Below are 8,812 nucleotides of genomic sequence, written 5' to 3'. Positions count from 1 at the left end.
TTTCTAAAAGACCCTGCTGTGGTACGAGGAGAGAGTGGATTGTGCACCTATCCTCTGCCTGTTATCCTACTCTACCTCTTCACCTTCTACACCTACTCGTACAACCCCTATCCCCACCACTACTACTCTACCCCCCCCCCCCCCCCACCCCTTTTAACAAAAGTTTCACACAATAATGTGCAAGAATAGTCAAATTTATTTTGAGTTATTTAAGTTCCATACAAAAGTGTGCAAAAATAGTCAAATTTATTTTGAGTTATTAAAGTTTCACACAATAGTGTGCAAGAATAGTCAAATTTATTTTGAGTTATTTAAGTTCCATACAAAAGTGTGCAAAAATAGTCAAATTTATTTTGAGTTATTAAAGTTTCACACAATAGTGTGCAAGAATAGTCAAATTTTTATTTTGAGTTATTTAAGTTCCATACAATAGCGTGCAAGAATAGTAAAATTTATTTTTAGTTATTAAAGTTCCATACAAAGAACCTTTGTCGTTGAAGGACTTCCACAGAAGATGAAGACACCTACTATGCAACCAGGACCTCTTAGACATCGGAGAAAGTATTTTTCAAGCCATACTGCACCTTTTGCAACAAGGAAGGAAGAATGAAAATTAACCAAAGCAAAGGAATGTGGACAGCAGAAAGAACTACAGTATTTGAATATGAAGACTGACGGATGGCACCTCAAGCTGCAAAATAGAATAAATGATGAAAAGCTCTTAAAGAGAATAAGGCGCTTTGGCCTTTTAGCATGGAAAGCAAAATTTAACCACAGCTGCTGCTTACAGTGCCTGAGAGATCCAGTCTGTTGTTGAAGTGTTGACGAAGAATCTAAACAAGACCAGGACGAGCTAGAGGAGTCACACATGTTTGTTTTCGGGCATGTGTGCCAGATGACTGACAAAAAATCAACAGTAAACAGAAATACAGATCCCAGCCACACTGCACAGAAGCTGAAAACAATTTAGAGAAAAGATGAAGATGTGTGCAGAAACTGTTGTTTTATTCTCCGAACCGTGGAGATAATATGCAGTCGTACAATAATCGAGCTGTGTTCTTGGTTTACACACTTAGCTCAGATGACAATGTGCAGGAAGTTGCATTGTACATAAGAAACACGATCATGAAGGCTTTTGAAAAGTCTTAGAACCTCACTTGGTCCCCTACTGATGACGTCATTCGGCAGTGTGACGTCCTCTGACCCCTGGCAGAACTGCATTTTGGGGTAGTGGAAGTGACTCGAACCGTATGACTCCTAAAGGGTAAAAAAAAAATCACTCAGACGTGACGAAATGATTCCTAGAAGACCCCTACAAGTCCCTGTATGAGAATAATTCAGAAAAGAGTGATATTAAAGTAATAGAATAAGCCGGACAATTCTATGTTATTTTATTGGTACTGTTCACATTGAACAGTGAAATACTATCCAGCTTGCTTCTTGCTCCTACATGGTGTGTGTCCATCAAGATCGATGATGACCATCGTTGTCATCCAGCTGGGGGATGGGGGGAGGGTGGTGGTGGGGTGGGGGGGAGGATGCTCATGAATCTATCTGTGAATGCGCAGATGGCTGAATAGTCCAATCTGCGCACGAAATGTTCGCTGACAGTTGGGGCAGACAAAGACAGGCATACCATTGTCAGGGAGCTTGTTTGCCCGTGACTTTCTGGCCTGCCTCTTCTGAACAGCTGCAGCAGTCCTGTTGGCCTCGCACAACTTGGCGCCTTTGTGCACAGCAGCACGCCATTTGTCACGGTCCACTGCAGATTCCTCCCAGGAGTCAGGGTTGATATCAAACGCTTTCAGAGAGACTTTCAGAGTATCTCTGAAGCGCTTCTTCTGACCTCCGTGTGATCTCTTCCCTTGTTGCAGCTCGCCATAGAAGAGCCTTTTGGGCAGCCGATGGTCTGGCATGCACGCCACGTGTCCAGCCCAGCGAAGCTGGGACTGCATCAGGATGGTGAAGATGCTGGGAAGGGTGGCTTTTGCGAGCACTTCTGTGTCTGGGGTCTTGTCTTGCCACTTGATGTTCAGTAGCTTCCTGAGGCATGTTGTGTGGAAGTGGTTCAGCTTCTTGGCATGTCGTTGGTACACTGTCCAAGTTTCGCAGGCGTATAGTAGTGTGGGGAGAACTACTGCTCTGTAGACCTTTAGCTTGGTCTCAAGACTAATGCCTCTTCTGTTCCAGACATTTGCACTGAGTCTACCAAAACTTGCGCTTGCTCTTGCAATCCTGACGTTCACTTCATCGTCGATGGTCGCATTTCGTGACAGTGTGCTGCCAAGGTATGTGAACCGCTCCACCGCACTGAGTCTCTGACCGTTGACTGTGATGTTGGGCTCAACGTAGGGTTTCCCTACATATCAGCCGATCGAAGACATGCATTCTCATTCATCTTAAGCAAAGGGCTATAATGTCATCATGTTTTTGTGCTGACAGTCACACAATACACTCACAGACAAAATTCTGTTTATTTCAGCTATAATATATTCTTCTTATGTCTATAGCAGAAATTTGCATGTAATAGGAATCTCGGAAAAACTATATACTGAAGAGGTTTGGAGAGATGCTGCTTGCATGAAAGGAGGCCCAGATTGCCCAGTGGTGGGAAGACCGGTACTGTAACAAGCTACATCAGGGCGACTGACCGGGCGTGAGGTTTCTACACCTGAGCGAAAAGGACTCTTTGTTGCTGTTTTTTGCTTGTTTGTTTAGTTTTGTCTTGTCTTGCACTTCAACTTTCTTTTCATTATCAAATAGTGTGTGTATTTTCGCCATTGTGTATGTATATTGTTTGTGACACGTGAAAGAGCACGATATAAGCTCAGGCTTGTTGTTGCTAAAGTTTTCTTAATTGAACGCTGTATTTCGCCTTGTTTCTTGATATTGAAAAATGTTTAAACCAAAAGGACTCTTCCAGACATCTTGAGTCTTGAAGCTAACCACCGTCGGCAGAGTGACTGGACGGAACTGTGGTGTGAATGTGTGAGTGAAAAATCTGGCCGGGTAAGCGTGTAGAATATATCGGGATTAGAATGTATACATGTCATTTGAAATTCATGCTATGTGCAGGATTTTATTTGATGTATGTGAAGCAACAATCATTAACAAATCGGTTTGTAAATGTATATTTCGACCTCGGTTATATCAAAGACTGAGGAATGAATGTGCAGTGATTGCTTGAGTGAATATGATGTGTGCATGATTGAGAATCCCAACCCATATTTGAGCTAGTTCTGACGACAACAACAAAATTCACAAAAGCAAAACCAATGCATTTCTCCCAACCTGGACATGACCCAGTGACAATAATTAAGGAATAGTAAATCTGCAGTGGGTTTGGGGTACTTCAGATTGGGTTTTTATCGCTTAGCTTCAAATACACTTAAATTTTGCTTTCAGAGCATTATGGAAACAAGCCTGAGAAAGAAAACTTGTACTGATGAGAGAGCAGTCGTGAATAATACTCATGGAGGGGGTTTACAATTGTCCCCTCAGAAAGGGTTTATGGAGTGATGTCCCGTTGTCTGAAGAAGGTTTTTCGTTCGATCGTACATGAAATCAAATCCATGACATAATCAATTCTAAAAAGTTGGGAGTTTCTAATGTCGGGACTTGTATTTCTAGTAAATCTTCGAGATTTTGCGAACCTTTTATTTAGCTGCTTGATCAGCTATCTCGCAGCTGTGAAAACCAGCATGTGAGGACACCCAACGGAAGCCATGTTTCTTAAATTTCATTTCATTTACATGATCATGTCATGTATCATTGTTATAAGATTCGAGGACATGGAATGCCGAATTTGAATCAGCAAAGAACGTTGCCTTGAATAATGATAATGTTAGGGGTTGGGGGTGGGGTGTGAAAGTGTGTCACTGTGAACAGCTGCTTCAGTGTGCCTCATTAATTTACTCCTCCGACTGTCTGCAGTATACACATACAGAAGGTCAAATCGCACTTTAAAGATCCCTAGTAAGATATGCTGTGAGATACTCCAGCACTGCCTGGGACTCATTTACAAAGAAGGACATCACCAAAGTTGAGTGCATTCAGAGACGCTGTGCCAGATTCTGCCTTGTCCGTTACCACAACATAAATATCTTCGAGCGTCAGTGACACGCTCTCCCAGCTGAAGTGACCATCTCTTCAGCAATGAAGAAAGGCGACCAGAGTCACAATGCTCTACAGGATCCGCAACAGCCTGTTCTGCATCAGCAACAACATCGTGAAGCCACCTCTCAGGCCCTCTCGACATCAGTATAACCAAGCCCTGCAGCTCCCATCCTCATCTGCTGACTGCCGGAAGTTCTACCCACGCACTATCGTCGACTGGAATGCCCTTACAGAGGAAACAGTGTCTGTCCCCACCCTGGAGGTCTGTATGGCCCAGCGGTTGATAAGGCACTCCTTCAGTCTTCGAACTTCAATGCCATTTTGTCTCGGGACATTTGAGTGACAACACTCCCAGCGCTTATATATATATATATATATATATATATATATATAAGATTTTTTCAAGAGGGTAAGGAATAAGCACAAAATGCTTTTTTTACATTCGGCCATCTGGGCAAGAATAATAGCTAGAGTACCCATACCTCAAGAGACAATCTATAGCTATAGAAAGGGTACAAAGAAGAGCAACTAAGTTATTAAAAGAATGCAAATATGTGAGCTATCAACAGAGACTTATATACTTAAATCTGCATTCATTAAAGGGTACAAAGCTAAGAGGGAATTTAACAGAAACGTACAAAATGTTAAACTGCTATAATGAAGTCAATGTGAATAATATTTTTAGAACTGATGTCAGATTATGAGAGTACAAGAAATTCAGTGATGAAATTTTGTAAAGAGCACTGTAATACTAACCTAAGGAAACATTCATTAGCTAATAGAATTGCACAAATATGGAATGCACTACCTATCGAAACTAAACTTGCACAAAATACTAATGTGTTAAAAAATCTCCTTGACATGAACATCAATTTGAAAGAAATATTTGTTGACTTTGACGAGTGAATTACAGTACATGTAAAAGAAAACATATGTGCATCCCACAAATCAAAGGAGACCTATATTGAAGGGGACATTAAAAAAAGGCCGTGAGGTCTAGGCAATACCAGTCCCTACACTACTACTATTACTACTTGTCCTTTCTCGGCGAAGCAAAAAAAACGAAATTAGAAGATGGGAGACAACTGAAAAAGTACATGACTCTCGATTGCGGAAAAACAACGTTCGTTTGTCGACGTGCAGCGTGACTAGACAACCAAGGAAAGCGCGCATCTGTCTGCAGGGAAGGTGGGAATGTTTCATCTTTCTGGTATCCATGTCATTCGTTATCTGCGCTGTCAGTCATACATTTTCGTCACGCATTTTTACAATAGAGTGCAGATTACTGAGGGAGAGTTCTAAAATGGGTCATTGTCTCGTCAGTCCTCAATCGTGATTATCGATTTACCCAAACCAAAACATACATAACGACAGTTGACATTTTCAGTCAGTGTCAGATACACAGACTTTATTTATCTAAAGTGGTTGCCATTTCTTGAACACAAGTTCCGCGATTGACAGGAATAAATGGAAGTGGCATTATAAATTCAGTTGTCTGGCATCCGCAGCAGGGTGCCAGACAGTGAGTGCCACAGTGTTGATCTGTAAATATATACACACTTTTTCTTCCATTAATGTTCAGCGGTCATAACTTTGACCATTACTAACATTTCGGGGTGTGCATGCTGGGTATGTTCTTGTTTACATAACCCACAGAACGCTGACATGGATTACAGGATCTTTAAGTGCATATTTGATCTTCTGCTTGAGTATACACACGAAGGGGGTTCAGGCAGTGGCAGGTCTGCACATATGTTGACCTGGGAGATCTTAAAAATCTCCACCCTTTACCCACCAGGTGCCATCACCATGATTCGAACCCGGGACCCTCAGATTGAAAGTCCAACGCTTTAACTTTTATTTTTAAAACTTTTTTTTTTTTCAATAATATATGGTTATTTCACATGTATTGACTTTCACACCCACACATGAATAGATTATGAGTAGATCTACTCATCTAGTGTAAGGAATGAGGAAGGTATATGGTATCACTAACAATGTAGGCTAATCCCCATGGCAGTAACCTGACCCGGAGACCATGCAGAGAACAGCCTTGAATACTGGAAAGCTGCTTGTTCCTCACTTTCACAGTCACATAGATTATATCAAGGCATTTCTTACACACGTCAGCTACTGGTGTTTCCCATTCTTAGACTTTTACGTCAACTCCCCAGCTACCTTTAACCCCTAGGCTGCCTATATGATGAGATAACTCATCATGGATAGCATGTACGCTTCGCTGCCACAATGAGGAGATAACTTGTCATCGAAATATTCTGACTTTTCCCTGCTTTGCATTCAGTTCATTGACAAAAATGCTGGTAGCTTTAGCTTGGGGAATCTTTCTAGATTCTATTCATAGCTGAAACACCATCTGTGTCAAAAGGCAGTCCTTTATTTGAACGTTTTGGTTGCCTGGCTCCTCTCCACGCTCGCTCAACAAAATGTCAGACTGACTCTGTGCTCAAGACATGCGATCGCGGCGAACTAAATCAAGCAAGATTATTTTCTTTAGCTGATGCTCAGAAAGAATTGAAGCATAAATTCGAAGGAGAAGACAGTGGTGAACATTTATAGGATGATTTGATAGAAAATAAAGGGAGCAATCAAGAGAGTGGCCAAGATACGACTATCAGTGAGTGATGCCGGCTGTTCAGCTCTAGCAGCGACAGAAGTCACCGAATTTTTAGCAGTGTGAGCTATTTTCTTGGCACTCAGCCAACGCGGTCTGATGAGAACTGGATAAAGTGACCGTGTGAGAGGGGTGAAGAGGAGGGGCGTGGAGACTGAGGGTGCGTGGCCTCACATCCATATTATCACTTGCAGAAGTCACAATGCATTATGTATCTATTTCTTTTTCATTTTTTTTTTATATTGTGGTTGTTCTAGTATGATTTTGTGTGTGCAGATATCCATTTGTCCAGAAAATATGATATTTTAGTGCAAATTACCTGACTAATGTTTGTAATGGACAAGTTGAAAATGTGACAAAAAACAAAACACTGATTTCAAAACCACAGCATGTCACTAAAAATACATAAAATGGGAAAACATCATGTGTTTTGTATTATTTATTCATTTCCCTTTCAGAAAATATATACTTTTATGGGTCTTTCTCCAATAACAAAGAGCACAGAATTTTTTGAAAATTTATACCCGTTTTTTTGTGAAAAAACCCTGGCAAATAGATTTCACTTAAATCTTATTTTCCTGGCAGTGAAAGGGTTAAATGGGCTTGTCATCAACTGATCAAGGGGTGGGCAAACCCTATAATATAATTGGTGAGATTAAAAAAACAAAACAAAACAACAACCCTTTTTTCCCCCATAATTTTACATAAATGGCCCCCACCTTTGGAAAGTGACCCATGTATACATAATTGCTCCTGTGTCAGTTTCCATCTGATTTATCATATTCTTTAAGGATTTGCACTGTATGAAATATATGCAGTTGACCTCGGAGAAGTTGACCCCATGGAGACCTAAAAAAATAGTCAATTTATGCAATGGTTGACTTAAAAGAGAAAACAACTGATTAGTTACTTCAAAAAAGGATGTGGTAAATTTTACGGTCCCAGTGTCTGTGTTGCATTGGTACATGTCTGTTATAAAACATTTCGGTATTAGATTTATCTACTCTACTTCTTCCATTAGACAACCAACATCAGTATGCTGATGAAAACTGTTGTGTTGTGGGAGGTTGCTGTTGGACGCAATTCAGCTGGGCTACTGAGGGATGTGCTATTAACTGATTGGGGAGATGGGGCGCAGTCCAGTGGTGTGTTCGCATCTCCAGCTAGGCCAGTCCAGCTAGCATAGCGGTCGCCCCTGGGAATACACCAGACTGGCACACCCTAGCCTTTTATGACACCCACACACACACACACACACACACACACATTTTAGTTCAAGTGTCTGTCAGTGTGTGTGTATCTGTGTGTGTGATGTGTGCTCTCTGTTTTAAAAGTGTAAATGTGTAGCATGTGTATGTTGGAGAGCATGAGTAACTGTGAACTGTATGCTGGCATAGAGCAGTCTATCCTGTATCCATATTGCCCAGTTTTAGACTTAGAATACAGCAACAACATACACGCACATAGACACACACACACACACACACACACACACACACACACACACACATATATATATATATATATATATGCACACACATCCTCTCTCTCTCTTTCTCTCTCTCACACACACACACACACACACACACACACACACACACACACAATATATATATATATATATATATATATATATATATATATATGATTGTATATATATGCACACATACACACTTCTCTCTAACTCACTGACTAGTGTACACAAACAAGTTTGTGCTCTCTCTCTGTTTCAGTCTCTCTCAGTTTCTCAGTCTCAGTCTCTCTCTCTCTCTCTTGCTCCCCCCCCCTCCCTCGGCCCTCCTCTGAGTCCTGTCTCCCTCTTACTGTGCTTGTCTTTGTTGACTGACCCATTTGTCACTGTGGTGAGAAAAAAATAGCTTTAGTGCACAACCTCATTGCAAGCACAGGTTTTATTAGAAATCTATTTTCAGTTTCTGTTGCTTAGTTAGTTAGTTCATGCAGACAGTCTCCCCCCCCCCACCACCCCCCTCCCTCCCTCTTGGCCCTCCTTTAACTTAGTTTGAGTCCCTCTGTCTCCCTCTTACTATGCTAGTCTTTGACTGA

At 41.3% G+C, this 8,812-nt stretch overlaps 1 protein-coding gene across 2 annotated transcripts in view; it reads left to right on the top strand.

The window, feature by feature from the left end:
* The first annotated feature begins 5,202 nt into the window (after window positions 1-5,202).
* The window catches only part of LOC143296716 (dipeptidyl peptidase 3-like), a 46,477-nt gene continuing 42,867 nt past the window's right edge, over window positions 5,203-8,812 (top strand). The window contains exon 1 of one of the 2 annotated variants that reach the window (XM_076608771.1): window positions 5,203-5,304. The gene's annotated coding sequence lies outside the window, so the exon portion shown is untranslated. The remainder of the gene's footprint in view (window positions 5,305-8,812) is intronic. The other variant, XM_076608772.1, reaches the window with a different exon arrangement.

Source organism: Babylonia areolata, chromosome 21 (genome assembly GCF_041734735.1).
Source record: "Babylonia areolata isolate BAREFJ2019XMU chromosome 21, ASM4173473v1, whole genome shotgun sequence".
Taxonomy (NCBI): Eukaryota; Metazoa; Mollusca; class Gastropoda; order Neogastropoda; family Buccinidae; genus Babylonia; species Babylonia areolata.
This window is presented reverse-complemented; position numbering and strand designations above follow the sequence as displayed.